Source organism: Benincasa hispida, chromosome 9 (genome assembly GCF_027475165.1).
Source record: "Benincasa hispida cultivar pf3 chromosome 9, pf3_genome.v1.1, whole genome shotgun sequence".
NCBI lineage: Eukaryota > Viridiplantae > Streptophyta > Magnoliopsida > Cucurbitales > Cucurbitaceae > Benincasa > Benincasa hispida.
In genome coordinates, this window is record NC_143486.1 from 99,766,528 (window position 1) to 99,779,133 (window position 12,606).

Consider the following 12,606-nt stretch of genomic DNA (forward strand, 5'->3'; position numbering starts at 1 on the left):
CGATCCTAGACCCCGTGTGTCCGATTTCAAAGTAGGAAAAGGAAATAGATTTTCTTATCCAATTGGGATAAAGAAGACCTCTAGAACTCAACTATAAATAGAGCATGGCAGCTCATGGCAACTCATGAAAGGCAAGTTCATCTCCTCCATAAAAACTACTTGCCCTAACATTTGTGCAAAGTACTCACTTAAGCATCAAAGTGTCTATGGTAAGCACCATACCCTTGTGTTACTCTTTTTGATTATCTTGCAAGTGATTTTTTCTCCTGAATTATAATTTAACGTTGAAGGCACGTGAAAGTCAAGTGAGTTCCCTTAGTCGGATTTTTCCATCAATAGTTAGTGCCATCTGTGGGGAAAAAGTGTGATACCTACAAGAAAATCTAAATAACACACCATTTAAAGAAAGGAAGAGATGAGTCGGCAGGAGAATAGCAATTTGAATCACGAAAGACATCCCCGAAGAATCGTTAACCAAACGAAGAACAACAATGTCGTTCGTAGTCCAGCTTGGCCTCGACTTTTCAAGGTCGAGGAGGACGAGAAGATCGCAATATTGGAAAGGAAGATTGAGGTCCTAGACAACAATGTGAAACAAATCCTAAAACTCTTGAGAAAGGATTCCGATGATAGGCATGACAGTTCAGAAAAGAGAGAACATAATGACTTATGCAAAAACGGAGAAGATAGGAAGAAATGTGGAAAAAGCAAATCATGGCAACGCTAAGAACGTTGAAAGCGTATAAAGGACACATATGAGCAAAAAATGGCCTCATCTGTCAAAAATTGAGGCCGACCCAAGGTTGACTCGAGCAGAGCATGAAGTTGGATAATTCCCGAAACAGATCTAAGAGAATTGATCAAGGAAAAACAACGCACAAAAAGTTAGGTTGGGGCCAAGGAGGAAGTCGAGGCATGCCCATGGAAAGAAGAGCTTTAAAAAATCCAAAAGGAAGTTGGAAACATTCAAAAAGGCAATCCCAAAAAGTTACAAGTCGATTAGAGAATAACCAGTTTACTTCGAACATGCCTCGGACTTAGATTCCGAGGGAAGAGGAAGATGAGAAAATCACTGGTCTGAAAAAGAATCAAGCCTCACCCATAGAGAATTTAAGACCGAGCCAAGACGCCACTAAGTGCGAACCGAGGTGGAATCAAGGATAGTAGAACAGAAAGTCAAATAACATTGAGGACTAACCTGAGAAAACTAATGACAGAAAAACAACGTATGAAGGAATTCGTGGCCAAGGTCAAAGCAAGTTTCTTATGTTTTTACATCGTTAATTTTGAAGTTATGCCCTCCTCGGTTAAAAGAAATTTGTGGTTGTGGCTAAGGCAAGCTTATTGTCTCTTTTACATTATTGAATATGTGAATAATGTAAAAGAGGAATTATGCCCTCCTCGGCCCAATAAATTTATGGCTGAGGCTGAAGCAAGTTTTTTTTTTTTTTTTAATGTTTTTACATTGTTAATTATAAAGTTATGCCCTCCATAGCCCAAAAAAAATTGTGGTCGAGGCCAAGGTAAGCTTCTTGCTCTCCATGCCCTCCTTGGCCCAAGGAATTTGTGACTGAGGCCGAGGTAAGTTAGTTTTTTTTTTTTTTTTTCATTGTTAACTTTGAATATGTGCCCTCCTCGATCCAAATTTATTTTTAGCAATCTCAACTGCAACACTTAGAAGTGAACTGTGAACAAATAGACAAAAGAAGAAGAAAAAGTTTCATTACGAAAGTTCGATAAGTCTATTTAGCTTGCAGAATTCGAAAACAACGAATACATAAGAAGAAAAATAAAGAGGCAAGTTCGCAATAAGAGAAGATAGAAAGAAGGAGTTAAACACCATCTTGGCCCAAATTAGTTTCCATATCGCTATCTCTAGCACCTACATCAGATTCGTTCGATGAGGGAGGAAGATCAGGATTGTCTCCGTGCTTGATATAAGCATCACGCAAAAAGGTATAATCTTGGCTAGGATATTGACGAAAGGATTTCTTACACTACCAAGCAAGACTAACCTTCATGACGTCATTCTACATCTTCGTATATCTTTATGTTTTCTCGAAGGCATCAGCTAAATAGTCAGCATAACTCATATGCTCTTGATCTTCATTCAATTAAGCCCTGAGTTGGCTAATCTCTTTATTAGATCTAATCTATTTGGAAAAGAGTTCACTTCTCACCTCCTCCAAAATTTGCTCGATTTGAGCAAGTTTGGCTCGGACTCGTACCAACTCAACATAGTCTTGCTGAAGAGAATTAATATAGATGATTAGGCTCAGACGAGATGGAGGTTTTGGTGAAAAGCTATTGAAGAAAAGAAATAAAGTTTTAACAAAGAGCGAGAGAGAGAACTCGACTAGGCCTTAGAAAGAAAAAGGAAGCAATTGGAAAGTATCTCCTAAAGACCATAAAGAGAAGAAGTAAGAGTTTTGAAATGATTGACATGACCAATCTCACCAAAGAAGGAGGAAATCTCAGAGTGCTCTATGTTAAAAAACATAAGATCACCTCTATGTTTTTTTACTATCCTTTTTTTTTCTCTTCCATCTATACGAGAGAAATTATGTCATAAAAAACTTTCATTTGGTTACATTCATAATAACTTTCCAAGGAGTTATTGTCTTTAATTCAAAATTCAAAAAACCAAATTTTATTTAATTAGATGACATTAATATAATTAAATACTATATATAAAATCTCATATAATATATAATCTATAGTATTAATATGAATCACATTCATATTAATTTTAACCTATAGTTTATTATTCTCTCATATAACGTATAGTATTAATATGAATCATATCCATATTAACTTTAACCTATAGTTTCTATATGAATCATATTCATACAGTTTAATATTTGAATCATATTCAAATATTTATTTCTCTCATACAAAATTTACATTATAATATATCACATGCATTATACTTTATAATAATGTATCAACATACATTATATTAGTTGTATCTCATAAAATCAATTCTCTTTTAATTAATTTGAATAATTCAAATTAAACCAAAATTAGTTTGATTTTCATTAATCCTTATTAAGCTAACAAGGGGACCTAATGAACCTACAAATTGAAGCTCCAATGGTACAAAATTAATTTATTAAACTCGTTAACCAAATTAATCAACATTCATTCATTGTTGGTCATTCCATTAAAGATCGATAGCTGCACTCTTCGCACTGTAGATATATTTATGTGTCCATGGATATAACTAATCAAAAGTGTATTGACCCTTCACAAATTACTCGCAAGTATAATTGGGTCAAAATTACCTTTTACCTATGCAGTTACATCTAACTCTTTATGTACCACTTATCTCTCTAATGAACAATTTGTCATAGTCCCACTAACTAGACTCTTTTCTGCCAGTGAGAGGGTGAGGGCTCTCATTGTCCAATACCCGAAATCAGCCCTTAAGGGAACGATTCATGCTTACCTTAACAAAGAAAACGAGTGAATTCCATCCTGTGTAGTTGAGTATCCAGCTCCCCACTGAAACGAAACCCTAAAATGGTAGGCTTATTGAGTTAGCAAATCTGGCTACTCTCACCCATGCAAATCAAAGGACCGTCTTCTAGGCAGGAGTTCGCAACTCATTTAGGATTAAGGTCAAGTCACATATGGTATCCTAGTGAAATGTAAGTCTCTTCAAGTAATAGCGTTATAAAGAGAGGCCAATCATTTCATCGTCTGGTCTTATACAAACTCTTTGTATAGGATACCCCCTCACATGTCTCCACGTGAATGATTATATTAGATCGTTTGTAACACTTTATAACAATTGTAACAATTATAAAGTGGGTTGTATCCGTAGTGTCACCAGAATAAGGTACCCAACCTTATCCATCTGCTACAGACCATTCAGGTCATTACCTAAACATGATTCACATGTATGTCTCCACATGCATATTTAAGTTACATAAAATAACCTAGGATCTTAGTTTATTGGACTGGGTTAATGCACATATAAAATATCAATTATTTTATTAATGACAATTTGTTTATACAAATTGAAAAAACTACAAGAATATAAGAGATTTAGGAAACAAATCTCACCAATTTCTCGCTTGTCCCAAAGCTAAGAGGATAAGTGTACAGTACACAATACAATAAACTAAGGCATACATTATACCCCAATGGTATCTCCCACTTGTCCTACACAATATGTTGCATATCTCGTAGACTTATACATTCTAGATGACCCTCGAGCACTTTAGCCATGAGAGCCTCCGTAAACCAACAACAACGTTGTGCTCTGAAGCTATCTTCATGACTATCACGTCACCTTGTAACACAATCTCTCAGATCAAGCGATATTTTCTTTCAATGTGTTTGCCTCTTCTATGACTTTTAGGTTCATTTGAATTTGCCATAGCACCACTATTATCACAATAAAGTATGGTGGGCAAAGACATATTTGGAACTACTTCCAAATCAGCAAGGAACTCCATCAGCCAAACAACTTTCTTAGCAGCTTTACAAGTAGCTACATATTCAGCTTCCATGGTGGAATCCGTGATGCATCCTTATTTGATGCTTCGCCAACCTATAGTTTCTCCATCGAGAGTAAATACTAACCTTGATGTGGATTTCCTAGAATCCCAACCAGTCTGAAAGTCAAAGTTTGTGTATCATGTAAGTATCAAATCCTTAGCTTCATACATAAGCATATAGTCCTTCGTTCTCCATAGATACTTAAGGATTGTTTTAACCGTTGTCCAGTGATCTAATCCTAAAGTGGATTGATATCTACTGACAATCCCTACTGCACAACAAATGTCAGGTCTGATACATAACATTGTATACATAAGGCTGCCAACAGGCGATGCATAGGGAATCCATCTCATTTCCTTAACTTTTTGAGGAGTCTCAGGACATTGTTCCTTAGACAAGACAATTTCATGCCTGAAAGGTAATAAACCTTTATTGGAATCGTGCATCGAATACCTGACAAGCATCTTGTCAATATACAATGTCTAGGACAAGGTCAGCGTTTTGTTCTTACGATCCATGATAATTTGGATCCCTAAAACAAACTGCGCCTCACCCAAATCTTTCATTTGAAACTGAGTGACTAACCATTTCTTTACATCTGTCAGGAAACTTGCATCATTCCTAATAAGTGGGATATTTTCTATATATAATACAAGGAAAGCTACTGAATTGTTGATGATTTTCTTGTAAACAAAGGTTCATCAACATTTTAATCAAATACATAAGATTTGACCATAATATCAAATCTTATATTCCAAGATCGAGATGTTAGTTTCAATCCATACATTGATCGATTAAGCTTGCAAACTTTTTGCTATTGACCTTGCTTAGTGAATCATTATGACTAGTTCACATAGATGGTATCTTCACCATTACCATTAAAAAAGGCAAGCTTGACATATATTTTTCATATCTCATAGTTATAATATGTGGCTATGGACAAGATATTTCAAATAGAATTTAACATGACAACAGGCGAAAAAGTTTCTTCATAGTTCACTCCCTCAACCGGGATATAACCCTTTGCCACTAGTCTAGCTTTCAAGATATGTACCTTTCCATCTACACCTCTTTTTTTCTTGTAGATCTACTTGCAACCTATAAATTTTACCCCAGGTTGGTCTACAAGCTTCCAAACCGAATTAAAGTACATAGACTCCATTTCTTGATTCATGGCTTTAATTTATTCACCATTGTCAACATCTTCCATTACTTTCTTGTAAGACAATGGATCCTCAACCTCATCATCAAATATGATGACTTGGGCTTTTATTAAACCCATGTAACGAACAGGTGAGTTCATAACTCTCATACTACATTGAGGTAATTTCAACTTTTGAGATAGATGTGATTAACTTGATGAACCAACATCAACAACTTTTGTTGATGCACTAGCCTCTTCAAAAACCCTTGTTGAAGTCTCAGTAGTCTCATTAGAAATCTCAAAACTATTTTGCTTCGTGGTTTGTGGTCCCTCATGTGGTTCTTCCGAAAAGGTAGCATATGTCGATACAAACACCTTATTCTCATTTAGATTAAAGAAGTACCCACCTCTCGTTTCCTTGGGGTAGCCTACAAATAGGCATACTTTTGAACGAAGTTTTAACTTTCTGGGATTTTTCATTAGCACATGTGTCGAACATTCTAAATCCTAAAGTAGCGTAAACTACCTTTACAACTCCTACAAAGCTCAAAAGGTGTTTCAGAAACACTCTTTGAGGTAACATTGTTCAAGATATAAGCTACAATCTCCACTACATATCCCCAGAACGAGTCAAAAAGTTGAGTATAGCTCATCATAGATCGAACCATGTCCAACAGGGTTCTATTTCTCCTTTCTAATACACCATTTTTATGAGGTGTACCAAGGGATGAGAGTTGGGACATTATTTCATGTTATATCATATATGTTGGGATTGGTGTCCTAATTCTCTCGGAGTCTCGTTGTTTTGTAAAGATACACATTGTTCAATGAATAAAATAAGTATTATTTAATTATGGTATTTACTCATATCCAATCAACAAAGCTTCTTGGTTATCTTATGTGAACTTAAGCATGTATATGTGATATACAAGTGGATCATGCCTTAAGTGATAACCTAAATCGGTTTGTAGTATAAGGATTAAGGTGGGATACCTAATCCTGGTGACACTACGGATACGACCCGCTTTGTAGAGGTTTTCAAGTGTTATAAACTACTACAGATGGTAGATCCTGACCATTCACGTGGAGACGTGGAGTGGGGGTGTCCTATACAAAGAGTTTGTATAAGGCTTGGACCACGAGATGACTAAACTTTATATATAATGTCGTTGATACTAAAGACTTGCATCTCACCTAAACGACCATAGGCGACACGACCTCAATCCTGAGTGTTTTGTGAACTTCTGCCTTTGAGGGTGGTCTTTTGATTAGTATGGGTGAGAGTGGCCAGATTGCCAACTCAACGTGCCTACCTTTTTGGGGACTTGTTTGATTTGGGAGCTGGAAACTCAATCCACGAGATGGAATTCAATCTTTTCCCAAAGTAGGGATAAGTAGAGAGATTGCTCCCTTAAAGGCTGATTCCGGGGCTTGAACATAGTGGCCACGACTTCTCTTTGGAAGAAAAGACTCAATCATAGTAGGACTATGATTTATGTTCATCAGAGGGATCAATGGTACTTAAGGAGACAGATGTAACTACAGAGACATAACGGTTATTGACCCAGCTATACTTACGAGTGATCTGTGAAGGGTTGTCGCACTGCTCATTGGTTAAGATGGACACATGATATATCTATAGTAAGGAGAGTTCAACTGTCAGTCTTTAGTGGAGTGTCTAGTAGTTAACGGATGGTGGATCCCGTTAAAGAGTTTAGTCAATTATTCACGTACCGTTAGAGCTTCGAATCTACGGGTCCATGAGGTCCCCTTGGTAGCTTGGATTCATGTTGAGGATCAGTTATTAGTGTTGATTTGAAATGTTCAAATTAACAAGAGGTATTTTGATTATATATGATGTATGAGATACATCTAGTAGAGGAATGATGTAAATGAGATTTACTTTAAGTACCACGGAATTGAAAAAGAACTATGGTTTATATGTTTCATGAGATGAAATATTAAAACTATAGGTTATAAATATATTATGATAAGTTGGTTATCATATATATATTTATAATAATATTAATTATTAGATAATTAAAACTTTTTCTTTTTAAATAACCAAATGTAGTGGGTGGTTATTGGATCATGGTAACCGTGAGTATAAAGGAAAGTGGTTTCTTATTTTTTGAAAAGAATTTGAGTTCTCTCCGGCGAAAAGAAACTCACGGAAGTCATCAAGTAAATACAGATTTATTAAACGACGGTCGGGCGAGCTAAACGATCGTGCAGTGTCTACTAAACGATTGCATAGCTTTACTAGACGATCATTGGCTCAAGGTAAGCGATCGTGTAGAGTCTGTACGCGACAAACCGAGCTAGACGATAGATCGCATAGCTTTTGCTACACGATCGCATAGTTTTATCTAAACGATTGGGCATCGACCTATACGATAGGTCCTTGACTTCTCCCACTTGCCCAGTCGTGTATGCGATCATTGTTTCCTCTGTTCGTCTGCCTCACACCAAGTCCGAACAGAGCCCACCTTCTGGATTCTCACACCGAGAATACCAAGGTCACCTTGTTGGTGGTGTTAGACTCAACTCGACACCGTCGAGGTTTTCTGGAGGTCGTTCATGGTACGGTGGAGGAGTTCGTGAACGAGAAGATCATTAAGGATGAGCGCGAAATGTTCGTGCGGTGTTGCGGTCGTGTAGATTGAGCGCTTGTGGTTGCTGTTGTTCGATCAGAGTGTGCATCGGAGCGTGGAGACGCTTCTGCCATTGTTAGTACAGTTTTTCCCTCTGTACATTTGTTGGTTCATGTTGTAATTTTTCTGTAAATTGTATAACTGCTTGTTTTGAAGTCGACTGTAAATGATCTATTGATTCATGATTGTAATATGGAATAGTCTTGTTCCGCTGCTCATGAAAATCTCGATTCCGATTTCCTCCAATTGGTATCAGAGCCAGGTTCTCTGATATTCTAAATTACATATCTGAATCGAACATTTTTTTCCCAGTCGTGGTGGGTTTCTGCATTTGTGGTTAACTGTCTTCTACATTTGTGGATGAACTTGATGAATGTTTTGGGTTTAAATTGCCTTTTTGTTAAAGCTTTTGTTATTACAAAGTGTTAATTGTAAGGGCCCTGCGTTTTTGGGCGAAATTAACTTTTCAATCGAGTCTGTAATTCGAAAAGTTCGAGTTCGTCGAGTCGTTCGTGATAAAGCTTCAGCATATGGTGATGCAGTTCTCAACGAAGAAGAAGATCAAGTGTTGATCGGATTGTGTAGCCTTAAGTAAATGATCGTAGGGATTTTACTAAGCGATCATTTAGTTTCTTTTGTCGATCGTGTAGTATTTTCTAATCGATCGTTTAGCTAATTCTAAGTGATGGGGTAAATCATTTACCATATTGTGTGGTGTCGGTTGCGCGATCGTAATGGGAGCATGCAATGCTAGTCGTTTAGTAGAAGGCGCGCGTAAGACGATTGTGTAGTTAGCAAGCTTCATCGCTTAGTTACTACCTATGCGATCGTGCGTATGCGATACGAAGACGCTAGCTAAGCGATCACTTAGGCGATGGTGCTTCACGGCATCGTAGTCGCTTAGATGATCGCGAAAGGCGGGCATTATGTGAAGCGTGCTAAGTGATCGTGTACTTTAGGCTTCATCGCTTAATAACGGTACATGATCATATAGTAAAAGCTAAATGATCATTTGGATTTTTCTAGACGATTGTTTAGTAAATGCTAAACGATCGTTTAACTCCGGAGCGCTGGTAAGCGATAGAACGAAGTGTTTGTTTTATCGTGTAGATGATCGCGGGGTGCTTAGTACACGATGGTTGGTTGAAGAAGCGATGCTTTGTCGAGCGGTTCAAGACCCGGTTCGCCTGTTTGAACCAGAGACTCCTTGTCTTTATAATAATTAGCTTTTCTTTTGTGTTTTAAGGCAATTTTACCTGATTCATCAACTTTTATTGCTTATACATGTGATGTATGGTTCTTATATGTTAAAGTGTTTGTCATATAGTTAAAAACCCACCTTAGGTTATGCAATTACTCATGCATCATGTATTATAAATGTTATAATCTTGCATGAAGAAATTACTTGCAAGCATACGCATGCATCATGAAATATAAGAGTTATATTTTGCATGCATTGAGCATTATCATGCATCATCCTTTTATTATAAATGTTATAGTCTAAGGATGAATGGAAGCATATTTTGCTTGTTTCATTGCAGATTTTGTATAAGTGTTATATAAAAGAAGTAGCAATGAATGGACAATGCATTGAGCATGACACTTAGGTTGTTTATAAGCGTTATGAATGCCTTGCATGTGTTAGCCTCGCATTGTGGTGGTTGTTTTCCGTTTATAAGTGTTATAAAGGAAATTAGACCTAAAATCAATAATTTAGAGTTGCATGCGGACTTAGGGTGAACTCAAGTTTTTTAAAAGGGTTTTAAAATTGAATTGAGATAGACCTAAGTTCAAATTGTTCTAAAGAGTTTAGTAACCTAGATTAATCTTTTAAAATCGGTTTAATAGGATTAAATTGGTTGGAATAAAATATTAAATTTGTTGTAAACCTATTTATAAGGGACCTTTTGTCTAAGGCGGGTTCTGGCTAGGTTGGGGTTCTTAAGTTGACGAAAACATAACACCCCTACCTGGAAACCTACCTGGAAAGGTGAATTAGATAGATTTTCAACAAGCATGCGACGTTTTGGCCAAAAACTCCGTTAAAGAGTTTAATGGATGATGATCAAAAGTTGTTCAACGATCCAAAGTAAAAGTTACTCTTGGGAAAACCTAAAAGTCACTTAGTTAAAATCCTTAGCTGTGTTTTTTCTAAGTAAACTAAACCTTAGGTTATAAAATACTCAGTGGGAGGAGGAGACGTATCAGATGTATCTATGATTCCACTCATGTTTCTTCCTGTATGTTCACACTGTGAGATTCATGCTTGGCCTCGAGATGCCTAGGATGCATCCCCCTTCGGATGGTGTTTGCATGAGTCAATATCAAGGTGGACGGATAGAGTATTTATAGTAAGTGGGTGAAGGTGTGTGCCAACACGTTCTATGGTCTCTGTCATTAGTTCACACCATGAGATCATTATGTACGCCCTCGTGTCGCCTTCGATGCGGCCCCCTTCGGATGGGTTTTGTGCAGTTGGTCAATATCAAGGTGAACTCCAAAAATGGATAGGGTCGCTTTAAGTTTTGTCTCAATTGGATTTTTTCCCTTCGGATTGGCCTTTTGGGATAGACCTCTAGGACTTAAAATGGCGGGTCACACTTACGGGAGATTGTTAAGTAAGTTAATGATCTCTTGGCCAAATCAATGATGCTTGTTGTTATAGGAACAAGAGTTGTTCTGGTATTAATGACTGGTTGAGATATTCTCAATTCAGAGGAGGGATAACTAACCTCCCTTCGGCGGATTTTGTCCTAGACCTTTGAAGCGTCATTGCGAAACTAGATGTCACACGGGGGCTATGTTAGTTTTGCTAAAACATTATTGGATGTTATTTTGTTTTACAACGGGTATTTGCTTAAAACCTAACATAGGTCAATGTGTTTTTCTTTTCAGCAACTCATTAGTATTTCCATTTAAAGCTTTTAAAAATGACCGATTTATTACAGTAGAAAGAATCGTGTGAAACGAATTTCGTCGCAAACGACCTCCATCCCACTACTCTCCAAAAGAGGAAACAAGACAGTAAATATGATTTATTGGTCTTGGAGACATGTCTGTAGAGAATGATGATTCTGCCTGGATCCTAGATTCAAGTGCTAACAATCATGTCAGTTCCTCTTACCAAGGATTTAGTTCTTGGCAAACGTTGCCACAGGGAGAGATGACTCTTCGAGTCGGTAATAGTGAGGTTGTTTCAACTGTTGCTGCAGGCAGGCTGAAGTTATTTGTTGAGGAACTTAATCTCGGTTTCTTGTCTCATTGAACAAGGCTATACCGTTTTTTTTTAGAATAAAGTGTTTATTTTCAAGAATAGAATGGAGATTGATTATGGTTCAATGGAAAATAATTTATATGTACTAAGGCCATTAGTCATAAAAGCCTTGTTTAACATTGAAATGTTCAGTACGACAACGACAACTAAAAGACCAAAAGTTTCTCCAAAGGAAAACGCCCATCTTTGGTATCTAAGATTAGGTCACTTTAACCTCAATAGGATTTAGAAGTTGGTAAAAAGTGGACTTCTAAAGAGTTTAAAAGAAAACTGTATGTGAATCATGTCTCGAAGGCAAGATGACCAAATGACCTTTTACTGGAAAAGGTTACAGAGCCAAGGAAGCCTTGAAGCTTGTACATTCAGACCTCTGTGGTCCGATGAATGTTAAAGCTCGAGGTGGGTATGAATATTTCATCTCTTTCATAGAAGATTATTCAAGGTTTGGATATCTCTTCCTCATGCAAGGTAAGTCTAAAGCCCTTGACAAGTTCAAGGAGTATAAGGTTGAAGTTGAAAACTTGTTAGGTAAGAAGATAAAAACACTACGATCTGATTGTAATGGAGAGAATATGGACCTCCAATTCCATAACTATATGATAGAATATGGGACTGGTCCCAACTCTCAGCCCCGGGTACACTTCAGCAGGATGGTGTATCAGAAAAGCGAAACAGGACCTTGTTGGACAGGGTTCGGTCTATGATGAGTTATGCTCATCTTCCAGACTTGTTTTGGGGTTATGTAGTGCAGACTGCATGTTATATCCTGAATAACGTTCCCTCGAAAAGTTTTTCTAAAACACCTATTGAGTTATGGAGAGGCCGTAAAGGTAGTTTACGCCACTTCAGGATTTGGGGTTGTCCGGCACATATGCTAGTGACTAACCCAAAGAAGTTGGAACCGTGTTCGAAGGTTTGCCTCTCTGTGGGCTATCTCAAGGAAACGAGAGGAGAATACTTCTATGATCCAAGTGAGAACAAAGTGTTTGTTTCTACTAATGTTATCTTCTTGGAAGAGGATCACATGA